We start from the raw sequence: 16,214 nt of genomic DNA on the forward strand, positions 1-16,214 counted from the left end.
CAGTCTTGTGTCATAACACCAGTACTGTTTTTCCCAATTCCTAATCAGAAATCTTAATTGTGCTTCTAGGTAAAACAGATTATACAATAAAAATACAGGAACTACTAAAAAATGCCAAAATCCATCATCAGAAAAGATAACTAGGCCTTAATTTTACTAGATCAACCACAAACCATGGCCAGTCTTATGGCTCAGTACCTGTGAGAACACCTTGGTTTTCCCCCCAAGATCAAGTCTCCTACTCTCTGGAACTGGGAGACCTGATCTTTGGGAAGAGAATGGGGAATGCAAAGAAACCACATCGTAATTTAGTATCAGCAATCAGGGCCGGTCTTAGGCAGGGATGGTCACACAAGGTCTCACATTCCCAGGGGCCCTGTGGCAGTGGCAGCCTCACATGTCCCTCTCTCTCCTTCTCCCCACCTCAAATTCAGTGTATCTCCCTCCCTCACAGATACTCTAAAGGTGCTTCATACCTGGTGCCATCTGTGATTAAGGCACACTACTGTGGACGGCTTCGGGGCCTTCCCTCTGCCGGTCCTGCATATGCGGAAGCAGGAAGTTACCTCACGGAAGGTGGGACCGGCAGAAGGAAGGAACCGATGCCATCCACAGTAGTGTGCCTTAATCGCAGATGGCACCAGGTATGAAGCAACTTTAGAGGATTTGGGAGGGAGGGAGAGAGACACTGGATTTGAGGTGGGGAGAAGGGAGAAATATGTTGGACCCATTGGGGAGGGAGGGAGGGGGAAGAGGGACATAGATATATGCTGGACTATGGGGATGGGTGTGGGGACTGCAAGATGGAGATCTGCTAAACCCAGGAGACTAGAGAGAGATGGACATGCAGGGCTGCCGAGAGGGGGGGACAGGGGGGACAAAAGTTCCCGGGCCCGGGCCTCCGGGGGGGGGGGCCCGGCGCCGCTGCAGTCCAGCCCGCTCTCCGTAGCTCCCAAAACTAACCTGAAACGCCTTCACGTTCGCATCGCAGCAAGCAGCAGCAGGGCAGGCCACTCCTTCCTTCCGTGTCCCGCCCTCGCCTGATGTAACGTCCGTGAGGGCGGGGCACGGAAGGAGAGATCTGCCCTGCTGATGCTGCTGCTGCTGCTTGCTGCGATGCGAACGTGAAGGCGCTTCAGGTTAGTTCGGAGGGCCCGGCAGCGGGTGGAGGGGGGCCCGGCAACTTCGGGTGGGGAGGGGCGCGACGACTTCGGGTGGGGAGGGCAGGGCTTGACGCGACCTTGGGTGGGGGGGCCCCGGGGGCGGTCTTGTCCCGGGCCCGGCCCCGGCTCTCGGCGGCCCTGTGGACATGTGCTGGGCCGGCGGGTGGGGGGGGGGGCTGGAGGGAGATGAAGATGTCCTGGGCAGGTGGAGGGGCAGGAGTGGTTGGAGGGAGATGGAGATGTGCTGGGCTGGTGGCAGGGAGAACAGAATTTATTACTTACAGCCGGGATAGTTCGTTCATGGTTTTATCTGTGGTCAGCGAATTACTAGCTGCTAAGTGTCTATTTTGCACAATATATTTGTTGTGATCTCTCATACAGAGTTATTTAGCTGATCAGATTTCTTTATATATATCTAGCTTGGTGATAATCTAATTTTGGTAGTATAAGCTTATTTTTGTAACTTGCTTTGCATTTAGCCACCTTAATATTTATATCTAATAAATAATAAAATAGTCCATCTGTGGCATTGTTCCTTTCATTGGTGCAACTAGTCGGCAGAGCCTAAGGGCTAATTAGGTACTGCCATATCCCTGAGCAAACAAGACCAGAATAATTGCTTTTGTGTGATTATCTGATATAGAAGTAACTACATAAGTACATAAGTATTGCCACACTGGGACAGACCAAAGGTCCATCAAGCCCAGCACTCTGTTTCCAGCAGTGGCCAATCCAGGTCACAAATACCTGGCAAGATCCCAGAAAAGTACAAAAACATTTTATACTGCTTATCCCAGAAATAGTGGATTTTCCCCAAGTCCAATTTAATAATGGTCTTTGGACTTTTCCTTTAGGAAGCCGCCCAAACCTTTTTAAAACCCTGCTAAGCTAAGCCTCTTTACCACATTCTCTGGCAACGAATTCCAGAGTTTAATTACACGTTGAGTGAAGAAACATTTTCTCCGATTCATATTAAATTTACTCCTTTGTAGCTTCATCGCATGTCCCCTAGTCCTAGTATTTTTGGAAGAGTAAACAAACGATTCATGTCTACCCATTCCACTCCACTCATTATTTTATAGACCTCTATCATATCTCCCCTCAGCTGTCTCTTCTCCAAGCTGAAGAGCCCTAGACGCTTCAGCCTTTCCTCATAGGGAAGTTGTCCCATACTCTATCATTTTCATCGCCCTTCTCTGTACCAGAATTGAACACAATATTCGAGGTGTGGTCACACCATGGACCGATACAAAGGCATTATAACGTCCTTACTTTTGTTTTCCACTCCTTTCCTAATAATACCTAACATTCTATTTGCTTTCTTAGCCGCTGCAGCACACTGAGCAGAGGGTTTCAACATATCATCAACAACGACGCCGAAATCCCTTTCTTGGTCGGTGACTCCCAACGTGGAACCTTGCATTACGTAGCTATAATTTGGATTCCTCTTTCCCACATGCATCACTTTGCACTTGCTCACATTAAACATCATCTGCCATTTAGACACTCAGTCTCGTACGGTCCTCTTGTAATTTTTCACAATCCTCTTGCAATTTAACCACTTTGAATAACTTTGTGTCGTCAGCAAATTTAATTACCTCACTAGTTACTCCCATCTCTAGATCATTTATAAATATGTTAAAAAGCAGCGGTCCCAGCATAGCCCCCTGAGGAACCCCACTATCTACCCTTCTCCATTGAGAATACTGACCATTTAACCCTATGTTTTCTATCCTTTAACCAGTTTTTAATCCACAATAGGACACTACCTCCTATCCCAGGACTCTCCAATTTCTTCTGGAGTCTTTCATGAGGTCCTTTGTCAAACGCCATTTGAAAATCCAGATACACAATATCAACTGGCTCGCCATGTTTGTTCACCCCTTCAAAGAAATGTAATCGAATGGTGAGGCAAGATTTCCCTTCACTATATCCATGTTGGCTTTGTCTCATTAATCCATGCTTTTGAATATGCTCTGTAATTTTGTTCTTAATAATAGTCTCTACCATTTTGCCCAGCACCGACATCAGGCTCACCGGTCTATAATTATTTTCTAACTAGTCTTACTTATCTATATGCTAACCATCTCTCATGTGCAACTTTCTTTAAATTAGTTACCTTACTTTCAAACTCTTCTTACCTATCTATATGTTCGTATGACCACCTAAAATTCCGGAAATCACTAAAAAAGGCATACCCTACCGACCCAACTTAAATGCCTGAACCCTGCAACACAACGAAACTAAAGATCGTAATGGACATAAAATAACTCTTCCTCTCTACGATTCCCTAACTGTCTATTCCACATGAACCTTTATCCTACCACAACATCACTCTATTATTTGTTCATACCGGTATTGGCGATCGCCTTTACGGTACTATGTAAGTCACATTGAGCCTGCAAATAGGTGGGAAAATGTGGGATACAAATGTAACAAATAAATAAATAAATAATTTCCCGGATCCCCTCTGGAACCTTTTTAAAATATCAGTGTTAGATGGGCTACCATCCTATCTTCCGGTACCACGCTCGATTTTAAAGATAAATTACATATTACTAACAATAGTTCCGCCAGTTCATTTTTCAATTCTACCAGTACTCTGGGATGAATACCATCTGGTCCAGGAGATTTGCTACTCTGCAGACAGGACAGATGAGGACAAAGAGAAAAGATGGATAAAAAAAGAGAGAAGAAATGTCAAATGGACAGGAGATCCAGGAAAAGAAAAAGAGACGCAGACCAAATCGAATGGAAAAATAAAATGCTCAGACTACAAAAGGTATAAAAATATTTATTTTGAATTTATCAATTGGAACATGTCAGCTTTGGGAAATATGCATCTCTGATGCATTTCTATTTCTGTTTCTCTAGTAGTGCTGTACATGCACAGTCTGACTTCTTGAGTTTTCCAGTTCAGATTTTTGCCTTTGTGTCTCTATTACCGGTCTGTGATTCCTTGTTGCATATTTATTAATGGTCTCTGTTTTGCACATGTGAGCAAGGTGCATTATTCTGCTAGCATGTAGTTTCTGTGTAGAGACCTTTAGCAGTCTCATTTCTTCTGTTTTCTCACTAGATAGTGCATTGGGAAAGGGAGAGGCATGGAGAAGGGAAGTGTCAGGTTATTATCTATCAAAAGGTTGGCAACCCTACTTGTTGAGGTTTCCCTAGATACTCTTTAGCTTGCTATAGCTGATTTAGGGAAAATTTTGCTACCTGTAAATGTGTTGTGATTTTGTCTTTAGTGAAATGTGTCTTTTTGGGAACCTGTACACATGACATCTTTTTTGGGTACTAGAGGAGCTCCAGTGTTAGCTCTCTGTATTGGTGGGTTACCTTGATCTTTTCTTACTTAATATTTATCCTTTATTCTCTTCTATGTTATGAAAATTGGAACTCCTAATTGTAATGGACTTAACCAGAAATTATTCAGTTCATTTTCATTGCTTAATACTAGGTTTCCTATGATAGCATTGTGCTTATTTGAAGTAGTTTTTATGTACAAGTTTTGCTTGATATGTCTTTATTTGAAATTTTATAAAGGGGCGGGGCTAGGTTGGGGCCCCACCAAACTGGTCTGTAAAGGGCCCCACAATTGGTAAGACCGGCCCTGTCAGCAATTCCTAGTGGCCAGATTTAGGGCCCTTCGAGGACAGGGTTCCAGAAAAGACCTTGCTGCATGGCTTCCAGTCAAGCAAAGTGCTACAATGAATGGACTAATTAAGCAGGGAAAAATCCCCTCAAGCTTGAAAATGAATACATGGGTTAGATCTATGCCCCAGTTCTGATTGAGCAGGAAGCCCAAAGGAGCAGGAAGAATCCAATGCTAACTAGTGTCTATTTTTGTTCACTCCTGGAAATCTCTGTAGTGATTCATTCCAGGTAGCATAAGTGTCATTCGCATCTCTTGTTGTCCTCCCCAGTTCCTCTTTTCATGAGCTTTGCCATTTGTCAGTGATTTATCAACCAGAGCTAATTTTACCACAGAACCTGACAAATGATCAGCTAGCACTGCTTAGCCAAAAACTGCTTTTACTATTCTTAGCAGTAAGACCTGCAATTCACATTAACCATACTAAATGAGTGCACACACAAAAAAAAAAAGAGTTATATTTAATTTGCTGAGTTCTTTCCCCATGAGATAGTTCTCAAAATATATATATATCCTAGAGGAGAATAAATAGAATAAGACAAATCTTTCTATATCTCAATGAATCAGGGCTTCCCTATCCTGTCCTGGGGATCCCATAGGCAGCCTGGTTTTCAGAAGCACCGCAATGAATATGTAGGAGACAATTGTGCATCTCTGGTATCTGTAGGATTTTCCTCCTGCATCTGCATATTCATTAGTTAAGGTGAAGAAGATTACAGTTGGCCTGTGATTGTACAGTCTGACATCCAGTGTTGTATGGAAACTAAACATAATTAGTCACTGACATTAGACAACTGAGTATTTCATATTTTGCAAATTGCTAAAAAAATTATTAAGATCACTTCTCATTGACAAAAGCAACGAATTCACTATTCAGTCTTTAAGATGTACTATTCCTGATGATTTTTGCATTCTGTTATTGTTATTACATTGTATTCACATAAGTTTGTCTTCATAACTAATGAGGATTGTCATTTCTGTTTTGAAGTATGGAATTTGGACTTCCTAAATAGCACAGATCAAGCAGCGTTAGAAGGTTGTTTCACTGTTACCATGTTTTGCTGAAGCTAAGTTCTGATTGCATAACGAAGACGAAGGAACTTATTTATAAAGATTTATTTACTGCCTTTTTTAAGTATTTTTACTGCTGCAATTGTCTATTGCTTATCCTGCTTATTTTCGAAGGAGAAGGGCAGCCATCTTCCGACACAAATCGGGAGATGGCCGGCCTTCTCCTAAAGCCGGCCAAATCGGTATAATCGAAAGCCGATTTTGGCCGGCTTCAACTGCTTTCTGTCGCAGGGCCGGCCAAAGTTCAAGGGGGCATGTCGGCAGTGTACCGAAGGTGGGACGGGGACGTGGTTAATAGATGGCCGGCCTCGGCCGATAATGGAAAAAAGAAGGCTGGCCTTGACGGGCATTTGGCCGGCTTTACTTGGACCCTTTTTGTTCACGACCAAGCCTTGAAAAGGTGCCCAAACTGACCAGATGACCACCAGAGGGAATCGGGGATCACCTCCCCTTACTCCCCCAGTGGTCACCAACCCCCTCGCACAAAAAAAAATATATATATTTTTTGCCAGCTTCTATGCCAGCCTCAAATGTCATACCCAGCTCCATGACAGCAGTATGCAGGTCCCTGGAGCAGTTTTTAGTGGGTACTGCAGTGCACTTCAGGCAGGCGGACCCAGGCCCATCCCCCCTACCTGTTACACTTGTGCTGGTAAATGGGAGCCTTCCAAAACCCACCCGAAACCCACTGTACCCACATCTAGGTGCCCCCCGTTACCCTTTAAGGGCTATGGTAGTGATGTAGAGTTGTGGGGAGTGGGTTTTGGGGGGCTCAGCACACAAGGCAAGGGAGTTATGCACCTGGGAGCAATTTCTGAAGTCCATTGTAGTGCCCCCTAGGGTGCCCGGTTGGTGTCCTGGCATGTGAGGGGGACCAGTGCACTACAAATGCTGGCTCTTCCCACAACCAAATGGCTTGGATTTTTTGAAATGGCCGCCATTAGTTTCCATTATCAGTGAAAACCAATGGCGGCCATCTCTAAGACCAGCCCAAATGTTGACATTTAGCCGGCCCCGACCTTATCGAAATGAAAGATGGCCGGCCATCTTGTTTCGATAATACGGTCAGGTACGCCGCTTTACGGGGCCGTCATTAGAGATGGCCGCCCTTATAGATGGCCAACCCCGTTCGATTATGCCCCTCTATGTTTGACTTATTCTTGCTGTACACCGCTGGTGAGTTTTTGCCTCTGCGGCAAGTTTCTCTTCATATTCTTTTTTAGCCTTATTTATCAATTCTTCGCATCTAACTTGCTAGTGCTTATGTTGCTTCTTATTTTCTTCATTAGAGTCCTTTTTCCATTGCTTGAAGGATGTTCCTTTGGCTCCAATAGCCTCTTTCACTTCACCTTTTAAACCATGCAAACTGTCATTTGCTGTTCTTTCCACCTTTGTAAATATGATCTTGGAAGCCCAGACAAGATGGAATGCATCTGATATGGGCTTCCATGATGGTATTTTTAAACAACGTCCATGCATGATTTAAAGTCCTAACCTTTACAGCTGATCCTTTTAGCTTCCTTTTAACCATTTTCCTCATTTTATCATAGTCGCCCTTTCGAAAATTAAATGCTGCTACAGTAGATTTCCCTTGTGACTTCATTCCAAATATTAGCTCAAAATTGATCACCGTTTCCCAGCATACCCAACACTAGTACCTCTCATACTATGCCCTGCTTTCCACTAAGGATTAAATCTAAAATAACTCCCCCTCTTGTCAGTTCCTTGACCAGTTGCTCCAAGAAGCAGTCATTTATTACGTCTAAGAATTTTACCTCCCTAGATCTCCAAGGAAGGCTATGCTTCTCTGGATAAGAGTTAGAACAGAGAGGGACAACAATGTCAAGGGTTTGTTTAAGTGTGGAGTTCCAGATAGAAACCTGATCATCAAGAGACAATAAGGCAAAGTCCATAGGAAGTGCCTAGCATATGTTGGGTAGTACACCAAGGTCAATATTTTTCAAAATATATGACAATCATGACCTTCTTTAAACTGGATTTGTAATAGGAGAGCTTGAAGGAATGAGCATGGAACATATGATCAGGCCATGACGATGTGGGCTTAGATAGGTCAGCAGCAGACTACTGGAGTGAAGGGTTCAAGGACCAGTGGAGGGATAGTAGGGCTAGCAACTCTAGGATTATCAACTCATCTCATATTGATCAAACAGGAGACCTAGGGCCCTGTTTAAGGTGTGCTAGTGTTTTTATTGCATGCTAAAAATTAGTGTGCGCTAACTTTAGAGACACCCATATATCCCTATGGGTGTCTAGCATTAGCATGCACAAATTTTTAGCGAGTGCTAAAAACATTAGCGCGCCTACAGTGTAGTTACTAAACAGGGCCCTCAGTTCTGGTTTTTGTCCATTACATAAATGGAGTCATTTTTAATTATCCTATTAAGGTCTCAGAGCCACAAATTCATGAATCTACTGCAGCAAAACTAGAATTGGATCAGCCTGTTCAGCTAACCTGGAGCAAGTTGGTGACTGTATTAACAATTATTTGCTTTTATTTTAAAGTTGTTTTGATATGTGTACATATGTTTTGAGCTCTTCATTGATCTGAATGTATTTTATTGGACATTTTTTTAGTAATTTATTGTCACAGTTTCTTTTGTCCATGACGCAGCCTGTATCTTTGGCGAAACATGGCCATGTCGGGCACTCATCTGTAAGTCCTGGAAGCGTCAAAACAACTTATTAAAGACTGCTTTTCTATAATAAGACTTGCTTTTATCTTCTATTCCACAGTGGTTTTTGTAGACCATTTGCCTTCTTGCTTTCTTGCACGTAGGTTTATAGTGGCTAAAGATAGGACTGTTATTTATGCGGTCTGATTTGGCCACTAAAATTAGCCGGCAAAGTGCTGAATATCTGGTTATATCGCTGGTTAGCCGCTATGCACTAAGCACCAATATTCAGTGGAGATAACCGGCTATCCAGACCATTCTAGCTTCGCTAAGCCCTTCCTCTTGTTATCCACATCATCAGGGGTGTCTACCCTATTGCAGATTTTGGCATCATCCGCAAAGAGGCAAACCTTACCAGACAGTCCTTTAACATTTTTGTAAGCGATATTGCTAAAACAAACTAGCCCAAGAACCAAAACTTGAAGCACACCACTGGTAACATCCTTTTCCTCAGAATGAGCTCCATTTCACTCAACCAGTTGCTAACCCAGAACCCGATACAAAAAGGCAGCTGTAAAATTTACTGAATCACAAACAGTGACCAATGCACAAAGGGGATCAATTGCAAATTGAAATGCACAGATCCCCCTTTGTGCATCAGTTGCTGTTTGCAACTCAAAGCTGTCCAATGCATTTGGGCAGCGTGTACAAAAATCCCTGGTGGTCCTGACCCCCCCCCCCCCCCCCCCCCGCACCCTGACAAAATTCCCTGGTGGTCCGGTAGACCCTGAATCCCCCCATTCCCCCCCCCCAAAAAAAAAAATTAATTATAGTGGTTCAGGAGACTGCACCCCGGCAAATGACCATGGTGGTCTAGTGACCTCCTTCCCTCCCCTCCTAGATACCTTAAAAAAGTTGGGCAGGAGGGCAGGCGCAACACCTCCTCCCTCAGGCTCCACCTCTTTCATAATGGCAGTGCCTAGCCCATTCCTGGTGCATTATGGGATGCACTGGGTGGGATTAAACATCATATGCCGGTGCATCCTACAATACAATGAGCAGGGGCTGGGTACCATCATTTTGAAAGCAGCGGGGCCCAAGGCAGAAGGGAGGAGGTGTTGCTTCTGCCCATCTTTAAGGTAGTGGGCAGGGGAGGGGGGTCACTAGACCTCCATGGTCATTTGCCGGGGTGAGGGGGGTGCAGTCTTCTGGACCACCAATGGATTGTTTTGGGGGGCAAGGGAGTGTCCAGGGTCCACCGGACCACCAGGGAATTTTGTCACCGGACCACCAGGACCCTTCAAGGTAGGACCAGGGAGGGTTGTAATGTGTGGCTGCGCCAGGCAACTGGGCAGGTCAAGTCTCTGGGCTTTCAGGCACTGCCCAGTTGTCCAAATAGTCAGTCCGCCCCTGGTTTCAACAATAAGACAGATTCTATTCCCAGTTTTATTTGTATTAATCATGTCGAATACAAGATGTCCACACTGATACACAGTCACACAGTAGATGACAGCAGATAAAGACCTGTACAGTCCATCCAGTCTGCCCAACAAGATATTCATCCTATGTATACCTGGCCTTGATTTTCAGGGCATAGACTATAGAAGTCTGCCCAGCACTGCCCTTGTCCTAAAATTTCTGAATTTAGTGTCAAGGCCCCTGAAAAGCTCCACTCCTGCCCATCCAAATCTGTCCAGCCACGATCAGAGTGCAGACTGTAAAAGTTTGCCCAGTACTGGCTTTGCTTCAGAACTGCCGGTATTGCTTTCGAATCTCCGCTAAACTTCTTTGGATCCATTCCTTCTAAACAGGATTCCTTTGTGTAAAGTTACGAGAAGTGTCAGTGGGAAAAGCAGGATTTGAACCCTGGCTTCTCAGCCCACTAGCTTGTGGTCTTGACTGTATGGTGGAACAACTTCATCTTGGGTGTTCTAGTTGACAGTTCAGTTTCTATGGAAGCCCGAATCTCCTCCCTAGTAAAGAAATCATTTTTCTGATGAGGAAAATTTGCTGCATCTAAAACTACTTTGAGAAAGATCAATTCAAACTCCCGATACAGGCACTCATACTCTTGCAATTGGATTACTCTAATCTTGGTTACTTGGGCTGTACTAAGGGTCTACTGAAACGCCTACAGACTGTACAGAACACAGCAGTATGCCTGATTTTTGGTTTAAATGTGACATAATTTCTTTATTTAATGTTAAACTTCATTGGTTGCCCATTAAGGTTTGAGTTCTTTTTAAACTGGCCTGTTTTAGATATAAGATATTGCATGGACTAGTGCCAAAGTATTTCTACTCCCATTTCCAATTTGCTGTCTCCTTAAAAGATAGACAGAAGGCTAAACTGTCCAACTGAGACTAAAAATGTTTGAAACGACACTGGCATTTCAAGCCACCAGTCACTGGAAAGAGTCTGCCCGGATATTTCCGTTATCTCATTCTTACGTGTTGTTTAAGAAGAATATTAAGACACTGTTCTTTCAGAAATTTGTACTACAAAAAGATTTTTTAACCATAATTTGAAGTGTCACTCTTTTTTAAACTGTCCTACCAGATGATTGTTCTGGCTCTTGAAATTACCGTTACCCACTTTGAACTGGAAGGGGTAAGTGTGATATAAGACCACATGTTGTGTTATATTATTGTTGTTACATTTGTACCCTGTGCTTTCCCACTCATGGCAGGCTCAATGTGGCTTACATGGGGCAATGGAGGGTTAAGTGACTTGTCCAGAGTCACAAGGAGCTGCCTGTGCCTGAAGTGGGAATTGAACTCAGTTCCTCAGTTTCCCAGGACCAAAGTCCACCACTAGGCCACTCCTCCACTCTGCATTTTAAGCTGTATTTTATTGTAAGTTCTTTTAGAAACTTCAGTAATATTGTTGACTGACTCATACATTTATGTAACCTTCACACATTATTTCATCTTTTATATATTATTGTATCTTATTAATGTTTTGGTTTTATTCTTAATTCATTTTTTTGATTTATGCTTTTAATTCATGTCATTAATCTACGTATTTATGTTTAGCAGTAATTAGCCCTGACACAGCCCCTAAAAGGGTGAAACGTGGCCAAATAGGGTTATGCTCACTCTAATATTCAAGTTGCAGCTAGTAAAGATTATGGTGACTAATTTATATATATTTTTGGGTCTGTTCTTTATCAACTCCCTCGGTAAGGCCAGCTCACAATCCCTCCATGTGCAAAAACACACTTAGAGCCTTACCATAACAGTACTGTAAATATTACAGGGCCCCAAAACACCTGGTGAGAAAACAGAACAATCGTGACTGCTGCAGATTTCTACGTAGAATCTACAAGCTAGCAGAATGCTGCACCTTGTTCACACACACACATATTGCAGACAGAGCCTCAGCAAATACGAAACAAGAGACCACAGAGATATGAAGACAAAAAAAAAACTAAACTTCAAGAAGTCAGACTTGCATTTTCAGCAATACTAAAAAAAAAAAATAGAAACTGAAATGCAAGATATCAGAAATGCACATTTGTTACGTTATGTTAATCCATTTCTTATAACCCACAAAAACGCTTCTCAGTTGTATGTGGTTTACAGGATAAAAACCTAGGTGACCCTAGATGAAACAATTAAAATCATTTCTTAAATCAGGATAAATTCTGAAAATAAAAAAAAGTTTAAGATAATTCTAAGCACTAAGTAATTGTATGTTGACCTTAAAGACAATGGTAGAGAATTCCAGTATCCTGGTAAGGAAAGGATAATGTCAACATCTGCTTTGATCTTGGTTTTTTTGGTTTCTGGAAAATTTAATAGCATACAGTTGTGTGTTATATGGCTCTTTCCCATAATTAAAAGAAATAAATTAGACATAAAATGGAGCCTGACCATAAAAAATTTTAGAAACCATTGTGCACAGTTTAAACTTCACCCTGACTGCAAATAAAGGCGTAAAACTATCACGTTTATGGGTCGGAAAAAATGAGATGAGCTGCTATATCTTGTATCGTTCATAGCTTTTTTGAATAGATATTTATAGCAGCCTGAATAGACAACATTGCAGTAATCTGAGATAGAATCAAAGCCTGTACCACCAACTTAAAAACTGGTACTGATCCAGGAACTTCCTAATCTGTCGTAACTTCTTTAATATGGATTTTATAACCACACTATTTGCCTGTGTTTCCATAGAGAGGTCACTGTCTATATAAACTCCCCAAAATTTTAAGGTGGGACAAAAGACTGAATATATAATTAACATCTAATACTCCCAGCATTTGATTATTTCAAATATCTTGAGTACCCTGTAACAAGAATTGGGTTTTATCTTCATTCAGTTTCAAGGAATGCTTATGTACCCAATTATCCAGTAAGTACAAACAATTTCTCAAAGATGACATATTCCAGTGAATAAACTTTTTTTTGTTACATTTTCAAAATAAACATTTTTTCTACCTTTGTGTCTTAATTTTCTACTCAATATAATTTTAATTTTCCAAAGTGTCTCTTCTGCTTCTCTGTTTTTCTTGTCTTTCCAGAGTCTCCTCTCCATTTGACATTTTTTCTCTGTCCATCCCTATCTGTCCTGTCCAGCATCTCTCTTCTGTGTCCTTGTTATCATCCTTTCCATGTGTTCTGCACCCATCTTCTTAGGGGCCCTTTTACTAAGCTGCGGTAAAAGAGGCGCTGTGCTAGTGGCGGCAGCTGTTTTTGCCAGGCCACCTTACACTGCAGCGGGTGAAAATAGCCAAAAATGAAATGGTCGTGCGGTAAGTTCGCACTTGCTGCATGGCCATTTTGGGGAGGAGGGGACCACTTACTGCCACCCACTGAAGTGGCAGTATGGGCTCACGATGTACCTGATTACCGCCGACGAGTATCCGCAAGCAGAAATATATTTTTTTCAATATTTCTGTTCCGTGGTGTCCCGCCTCCTCTGATACAACTTCCTGTTTCCTGTTATGCAGTCCCACCAGCAGATGGAGACTGAGTGAACCTATAACAGTAGTGTGTAATACCCAAAGTCAATAATCTCCCTAAAAAAGCAGTGAATGTGTATTCTAGAACTTTCCCCTGTTTCTTTCTCTCTTGCATTCTCTCTATGTCTCAGTCAACTGAGAGCAAACCTATATGTATTAATGTTGCCATTTTCCTTTCTGGGGTTTTTTACTACAAGAACCAACAAACCTGAATGATGGCTACCTCAAGAAAAGGACCACGTAGGTCCAGCTTCTATGTGGGTGAAGTGAAGAAGCAGCTGCTGGACACGTATGGACTGTACGTTTATCCTAACTCTTTCTTTTGGTATGAAGGTGAATGGAAGCATGGGAAAAAACATGGTAATGGGAAGCTTCTGTTTAAAGATGAGAGTTACTATGAAGGAGAGTTTACAGATGGTGAAATCTTGGGGAATGGTGTTCAATACTGGGCTGCCTCAGGTAATATATATTCTGGACAGTTCTACTGTGGAGCTCCATGGTTCTGGAGTGATGCAGTACAAAGATGGGAGGATATATGAAGGTGAGTTCTCCTACGGTTTGAGAGAAGGTCACGGGTTACTGGTGGACAAGGAAGAACAACTCTATCCTATTTTACAAAAATAGGAAACATGGAGAAGGGAAAATGAATTTTAAGACTGGAGATCAATATGAAGGACACTGGGTTATGGACCAGAGACAGGGGTGTGTGTTACTTTGCTCGAATGGATCTGTTTATGAGGGACAGTGGAGTGGTGATGTGTTCAGAGGAATGGGGTACTATAATTCACTGCTCCAGTGTTGTCTATGATGGTTTGTGGATCAATGGCTATCCTGCTGCTCAAGCCAAGAAGATAGTGATATCTGGTGACGAAGTGATTGATGTAGTACAAGGGTCGTCCTTCACTATTCATGTTGCTCTCCAGAATGAGGATGTATTTATTTCTGAATGTGAGAATGGCCGAGTCTTGAAGATTTGGGCAAGAATCAAAAATGTGCAACTTCCAACTATTTCCAGTCCAATTGTTTTGGAATTAATAGAAAACCTTGATGAGAAAACAGTCAAACCCCCTTTTGGCTTTGAATGTATTAGCTATCCTTTGGTAGACACTGCATCTACAAATGAAAATCAGAACATCAAAGTCCCTCTTCTGTTGCTAAAGGAGACCAAGAGTCAGAATGTGGATTAGATGGCCTCCAGGAATCAGGAGATGCTCCTAGCAACCTGGGCGAATACCCCCAGTTCTTAATAATGGAAGATACCAGTCCCTCTTGGCCAGCCAATCAGTGAGTGGAGAAGGGCCATGCTGTGTTTCCAGACATAATGCTCGCACCTCTTCCTGCTAGGTATCGTCACTTCATGGCCATGGATGAACCAAAAGGAGGCAAAAAGCCAAATGGCAGGATATGTACTGAAAGAGCTGAGAAAATGACAGTCTAACAAGAGAAGATTTGAGACAGCAGGTGTGAATCAGGAGTCAAACTGGGCAAGTCAAGGAAAGCACACTCTCCTGTGAACAACAATGCAGTGAAACCAGGTGAACACATAATTATGGTTTGTGATGTCACCACACCACCATTCCTGGGCCAGACCCTCCCACCTGCTTTCAAATGTTTGAGAGTTATTGCAGAAAAAAACAAGGCAAAAGCATCAGAAAAGATATGATTAAAGTCCCTAACATGTAGCCAGAGACAGTGATTGGAAGAATTCAATCCAATATAAACGGTCATCTGTTCTTCATCCTATCTACTCATTTGTGTATATGTTGGGGAGGGGGGGGGGGAGGAAGGGGACAAAATAACATTTCACATCACACAAAAAAGTGTCAAGAAACCAAGTGGAAGTGGTGTTTTATTATTGGTCAGACTTAATACATTTGTGACTAGCAAAAAAAAAAACCAAACCAACAAACCAACTCACAATGCTGTCCATGCCACACGCTTAAAATGCAGCACAACAAACCACAAGGGCAACAGCAGATCAGGGTGGGCTCTGGACTAGTCTGGAGGGTCTAAAGGAATGTGAATTGGCAGGTAAGGTCCAATTTATCTTTACATAGCATCCCTTGAGACCAGTCCAGACTGCTGGGAAATACCAAAGCAGTAACCTTCCATGATAGAACCTTCAAACAAGAAACACAGATAGCACTCTTGCTCCAAAATTTGCATCCTGCCTAGCCTGAACATCCACCCAGTAGTTTTTCACAAAGGAATGCAAAGACAACCAGCTGGCTGCCTTATAAATCTCCTGCAGAGAGACCAGCGAAGACTAACTCTCTAGTAACTACACAGCACTGTTACAGGTTCACTCAGAAGTTAGTTCTCAGTCTCCATCTGCTGGTAGGAGTGTGTATTAAACCCAGCCAGGTCAGTAAAAAATGACCGGCTGCTTAACACAGGAAGAGGAAGGTCAGAGAATGTGATGGATGGAGTTTATGTGTTAGTCAGCCTCAAGAGGAGACATTAACATCTGGATTCTATACAGGTTGCCCAAAATTGAGCACCCAAATTTGGGCATGGATCCCGGATGTGTGAATAAATTAGTCAATTACAAGCTACCAATTATTGCAGTTAATTGGCACTTAACTGGCAGTAATTAGGAGTTACATGCATGTCTGCCCTATCCTATAATAAGCATGCCTAAATTTCATAACAAGCAACTCAAAAGGAGGTGTGGCCATGGGAGGAGCATAGGAGAGTCAGGGGTATTCCCAGAAATTAGGTGCAAG

At 42.6% G+C, this 16,214-nt stretch overlaps 1 protein-coding gene and 1 pseudogene across 1 annotated transcript in view; one reads left to right on the top strand and one right to left on the bottom strand.

Annotated features, from left to right (window-relative positions):
- Positions 1 to 16,214, bottom strand: part of ACTN2 (actinin alpha 2) — a 193,913-nt gene that overhangs the window by 154,368 nt on the left and 23,331 nt on the right. The gene's annotated exons all lie outside the window — the stretch shown is intronic.
- On the top strand, positions 13,704 to 15,171 carry LOC115465789 (annotated as a pseudogene).

This window comes from Microcaecilia unicolor, chromosome 3 (assembly GCF_901765095.1).
Source record: "Microcaecilia unicolor chromosome 3, aMicUni1.1, whole genome shotgun sequence".
Classification (NCBI taxonomy): Eukaryota; Metazoa; Chordata; class Amphibia; order Gymnophiona; family Siphonopidae; genus Microcaecilia; species Microcaecilia unicolor.